General features: G+C 36.1%; 1 long non-coding RNA gene across 1 annotated transcript; it reads right to left on the reverse strand.

Annotated features, from left to right (window-relative positions):
* Window positions 1–3,243: 3,243 nt before the first annotated feature.
* Window positions 3,244–5,461, reverse strand: LOC104105629 (uncharacterized). Its single transcript, XR_688409.4, has 2 exons — window positions 5,315–5,461; window positions 3,244–3,969 (listed from the first exon to the last, which is right to left on the reverse strand). It is a non-coding gene; the product is annotated as an uncharacterized lncRNA (long non-coding RNA).
* Between the last annotated feature and the right edge of the window lie 417 nt (window positions 5,462–5,878).

A 5,878-nucleotide genomic window follows, 5' to 3' on the forward strand; every position in this document is an offset into this window, starting at 1 on the left:
GTCATAAGCATCTACTATAATCTGTCTAACAATATCAAGGCTAACTCAGCATGGAAAATAGATAATTACAACTAGAGGAAGATAAGAGGGAGAAGAGCAGGGGCTGCGATCGTCAAACAACTACTTTGCTATCTCCGAGAAAATTTGCAATCAGAATAATCAACAACCGCTACCGTCTCCAGCTACACCTGGATCTGCACACAAGGTGCAGGGAGTAACGTGAGTACGCCAACTCAGTAAGTAATAAAAATAAATAAAGACTGAGCAGTAGTGACGAACAATAAAGCATATAACGTTCATATCATGAAATCTCAGTAAAATACTTCATGCTTTTAAAATCATGATTTGAATCGAAATATCTCGTTTAAACCCAGTTCCAGTAAAAATCATTTAAGGATATTTTTCAACAGTTTTCAAACAGAGAAAAAATGCAAAGGTGAGCAAAAATGATGAAATCATAAACAGCCCCTCGGGCAAAGCATCACTCATATACAGCCCCTCGGGCAAACCTCACAAACACTCTTGCCACTCGGGCATACCTCACAATCACTCTTGCCACTCGGGCATATCTCACAATCACTCATGCCTCCCTGTTACTCAGCACTCGGCACTCGCACTTAGTAGGTACCTGCGCTCACTAGGGGTGTGTACAAACTCCGAAGGGGCTCCTTCAGCCCAAGCGCTATATCAAGCCAAAGCATGGCATAAATCACTCAGGCCCTTAGCCTATATCGAACATGCTGCGGTGTGCAACCCGATCCCATAAATATCCTTACAAATTAGACCCTCGGCCTCACTCAGTCATAAACCTTTCAAGCCACTCGGGCATTTCAGTAAAAATAGGGCATTCAACCCAAAACAACATTTATATGCATCGAAATAGAGTAATAACACTGAGCTATGCAGTAAATAAGTATAACCATGATTGAGTATAGATTTTCAATCGAAAACAGTGAGAGGATAGTAAGAAAAGGCCCCTAAGGGTCCAAACAGCACTGGCACAAGGCCCAAACATGGCATTCAACCCAAATTTACAGAAACGCTTTCTAAAACATATAAGTATCATATAGTTTCAATAAAATATGCAACTTTACAGTTGCTACGGGATGAACCAAGTCATAATCCCCTTCAGTGCACGCCCACACGCCTGTCACCTAGCATGTGCGTCGCCTCAAAATAGTAGAATGATACGAAATCCGGGGTTTCATACTCTCAGGACTAGATTTACAATCGTTACTTACCTCAAACCGATCAAATCCCTACTCTGCGATGCTCTTGCCTCTCGACTCGGCCTCCAACTGCTCCGAATCTATTCACAATCAGTACAATACCATCAATACACGCTAATGGAATGAATTCTACAAGAAAAACTACAAAATTAGATCAAAACCTGAAAATTGGCTCAAACCCGGCCCCCGGGCCCACGTCTTGAAATCCGACAGAATTTATAAAACTAGAAAGCCCATTCACTCACGAGTCTAACCATATCAAATTCATCAAAATCCGACATCGTTTGGTCCTTCAAATCCTTAAATTACTTCTCCAAAAATCTCAAGCCCTAACCCTTAATTTTCACTAATGACATGATTAAACAACGAAAAATCACCATATATACGAGTATTACGGCTCAAGCAACTTACCTCAATGAAAACCCCCTTGATTCCCTCTTCAAATCTCTCCCAAAAGTTCCAAAACCGAATAGAAATGGTGAAGAATGTACCAAAATTCGCGAAGTGTGCAATATGTACCTTCAGCCCAGGCTTCTCGCACCCGCGCGACCGCACCTGTGGTGCCAACAACCGCACCTGCGCAAGTCACTTAAACACCCAAACTCCGCACATGCGCCTTATTCCTCGCACCTGCGGGCTCGCAGGTGCGGCCAAGCTTGCGCACCTGCGCTCGATCCCCAGCTTCCAAAATTCCGCATCTGCGACCACCTTCCGCGCCTGCGACCCTCGCACCTGCGACTCCCCCTTCTCCAGGTGCGGAAATATCAGTAGAAGCAGCTTCAGCTGCATTTTCCAACTTTGACAAATCCGTTAACCACCCGGAATCACCCTGAGGTCCTCGGGACTTCAACCAAAAATACCTACAAGTCATTTATCAACATACAAACTTAGTCAAACCTTCAAATTACTCAAAACAACATCAAATCACCAAATTACCCTCGGATTCAAGCCTAAGAACTTCTAAACTTCCAAACTCGACAACCGATGCCGAAACCAACCAAACCACGTCCGAATAACCTCAAATTTTGCACACACATCACAAATAACACTACGAACCTACTTCAACTTCCGAAATTCTATTCCGACCCCAATATCAAAATTTTCACTGCCGACCAAAAATCGCCAAATTTTCAATTTCGCCAATTCAAGCCTAATTCTACCACGGACCTCCAAATCACATTCTGTACGCACTCCTAAGCCAAAATCACCTAACGGAGCTAACGGAACCATCAAAATTCAAATCCGAGATCGTTACATATAGGTCAATATTCAATTGACTTTTTCCAACTTAAGTTTCTACTTTAGAGACTAAGTGTCTCATTTCACTCCGAAACCACTCCAGACTCGAACCAACTAACCCGGTATATTATAATATAGCTTAAGAGCATAAAGAAAATAGAAATGATGAAAATAGGGCTATAACTCTCCGAACGATCGGCCGGATCGTTACATTGGATTACTGAAATACTCTAAACATGGATTTAGAGTGAGGTATTTAGCAAAAAAAAATAAGCCAGTATCATTTGACAGTTAGATCTCGCCAAACCTGTCATTCACAACACAAAGACTTTCTTATGATTGATCTGTTGAAAATGTAAATGAAAAAGAAACACATTAAAAAGTTCAACTCCAAAAGCATTTTCTATTTGGTTCTTTCAAGAGCCATATAAGACAATAGTTCTATCCTCAAGGCTAAAACAATATCTTGGTGTGCATTATGCATGAAGATCACGAGATATTGTATTTCAAATATTAAAACTTATAAGATTTGGTTCACACTCTAAGGGTCATTCATTTGATAAAATGAAGTTATTGTGATGTATTAATATGAAGATTAAGAATTTTTCTTTTGATTTGACAAATCACCAACTGCGTGTAACTCTTAAATTAACCAAAAATATTTATCTCCCTTGAGGTGTAGAATCTATCAGTACCTTAAGGTTTGATGCTTGTGATCCTGAAAAATATCTCAGTACAAAGCAACATGTGCTGAGACATGAATATCAGACCAAAATGACAAATTAGGGACCAAACTTAAATGAATCAATGTTGGTAGTTTCAACAGTTTTGACAACGTTCTAGAATTCAACTAAAGCTGAGAGATATGAACCAAAAGAACATGAAATAAAGGAACATATCAAGATGGTTTACTGCCTTGACTTCATAAAGTATTTGAAGCGCAATAATCCGGTAAGCTTCTTCTGAGTGACTCGACAATAAGACATTGCTTCACTTGAGCCTTTTCACAAATGCTGTCTTCTAAACTACCCAAAAATATTTTAACAACAAACAAAGCCAACTCTTAGTAGTTACAATAACTAACCTCAATTACATGGAGAATCATTAATAGTCACAAGACTATTTGTCTCATAATAGCGATACACGATATAGTTCTAAATGGTATACAGACACAAATATTAAAAAGGAAATAAGAAGTATTATTTTCTTTAAAGGTGTGCATCACTAATAAGAAGACATATTGCACTGCTTTTCTACAGTCTATTTAATTTTAAAAGAATTGTTAGCACTTGAAAAATAATAGGTGAAAGTTACAAAGGATTATCAGATAGATTTTTTTTCTATAATTATTTGCGTAAAAATAACTTCCCAATAGCTCAAAATAATAAAAAGTAAATGAGCCATTCATACTGGTTGTAAAAACTCGATACATACCTTGTAAATCAACTTCAAGGAAACGATAGGTATGTGTGAAATTCTCACTCTATATGTATATTTTTTCCTGAAAAGCAAGAAGAGATTCAATTTAGTGCTCTTGGCTAAAATTAATAATAATACCAATTTACAATAATATGCCACAAATTTATAGCATACAGGGCAAGAAGAAAGGTGAAAAACTTTGCCACCTATATCATAAATTTATCATATTAGAAGATATCATCAACCCAAAAACTATAATTCATGATTCACCCAGCCCTCAGAAATTTGCAATCTCTGTCAAATTGTCTGCTGAAAAGTTAAACTAATTAAGTAATGCAAAAAGTTTTCAATGAAAACTTCCTCAGTTGTATTTCTTATAGAAAACATCAATCGCATAGAGGTAAAATTCAAACTTACATGTAACTGCAAATACTTCATTATCATTTGACTATGAATGCATGCAATCAGAGTTCTCAACCGAGGTTTAGAGTAAGTTCCATCTGACTTCTCAACTAAGACTTAGAGTAAGCATCATCAGGAACTCTATAAGATTAGAAGTAAAACTTCCTGAGGTTGGTGCATCATGTTGAGCATGAAGATGTATTGTGAACCCAAATTCTTTCTTATTGTGTAAAAAAAAAAGAGATTAAGCAATATTGACTCCTCTCTCAACCTAGATGATCACTCTTTGGTAAAAAAATACCGAAGTTGAAGTAACACCAATTAAAATGCACTCACTCAAAAAGAACTAATGTGACAATAAGAAGCAGAATATTTTAAAAATATGATCATTTATAATTATAAAATTTTCAATCAATCGATAACTATAATAAAGCTTCTACGAAAGATAGTAACAGAGAAGAGTAAATGGAAGAATTGACGGTAGATGAAAATAGAAAGTTACCTTTTTAATAATTGAAAACGAAAAAGTGAACCATAAGATTGATATAACAAAATTTGAAGGGACATTTTCGAAATTCAAAAAGAAGTCAAAAGCAAATGAAATTACTACTATAATCTATTTGTTCATCGTAATTTATCTCGGTCTCCCAACTATATTTTACGCATAGAAAACCTTTCGAAGATCTACCGCTTTCACTATTACAGACATTAGCCACGAATTCCAGGAATGAAATTCAGAAGTCTAAAGAGAAATTGAAAGAAATTGGGGCAAAATACCTGGAATTAGAACAACCCAGCTGAGAAGATATAAAGAATTGAAAAAATAAGTCTTTGAAAATATGAAGAAACATAAAGAGATTATGCAAAAGTAACATTTTAAGGATGAAAGAGAGAAACAAAAGGAAGGAGACGAACATATGAACAAGAACACAGTAGAAAAACAACTATGAATTTCAGCCATGAAATTAAGAAATTTAAAAAGAATTGGAAGGAAGATTAAAGCAAAAATTGAGAGAAAAGCTTACCCGAAATTGAAAGAGCCCGTTGAGGTGATGAAGAGAATTAAAGATTAGTCCTTAAAAGTGTCGAGAGCATAAAATCCTAAAAGCAAATGAAAGAATTGAGGGTTTCTTGTTGTGTCTATCATTAGAGAAATGGCGAAACAGATTAGTAGTATTTGTTTAGGGAACCAAATGACATATTTTCCCATAATCAACCAAGAGAAATAGAAATAAAATAAATAAATAAAATGGTAAGGTAAAATAATAATTTTTCCCTTGGTCGACCAACTTCTATTTTCTATATAAAAGAAAATTCTATTACGTTAAATAAAAAATTCTACTAATTGAATAAGCAATATTGGATCAAATTGATATTGCACAATATAGGACATACCTCATGAAATATTTAAGTGTTGAAATACGTTATTTATACAAGCCTTGTTAATCGTAAGAAAATTTAAATGTTTATACATATGCATTAGACATGCTTGAAAGCTCACCCATTGCTGTCAATCAGTGGCGAAGCCACAAAGTCATTCTCCTCTCTACACGTATAGAAATTTCTATGGCAAGTAACGAAGAAAAAGG

This window comes from Nicotiana tomentosiformis, chromosome 3 (genome assembly GCF_000390325.3).
Source record: "Nicotiana tomentosiformis chromosome 3, ASM39032v3, whole genome shotgun sequence".
NCBI classification, from domain to species: Eukaryota; Viridiplantae; Streptophyta; class Magnoliopsida; order Solanales; family Solanaceae; genus Nicotiana; species Nicotiana tomentosiformis.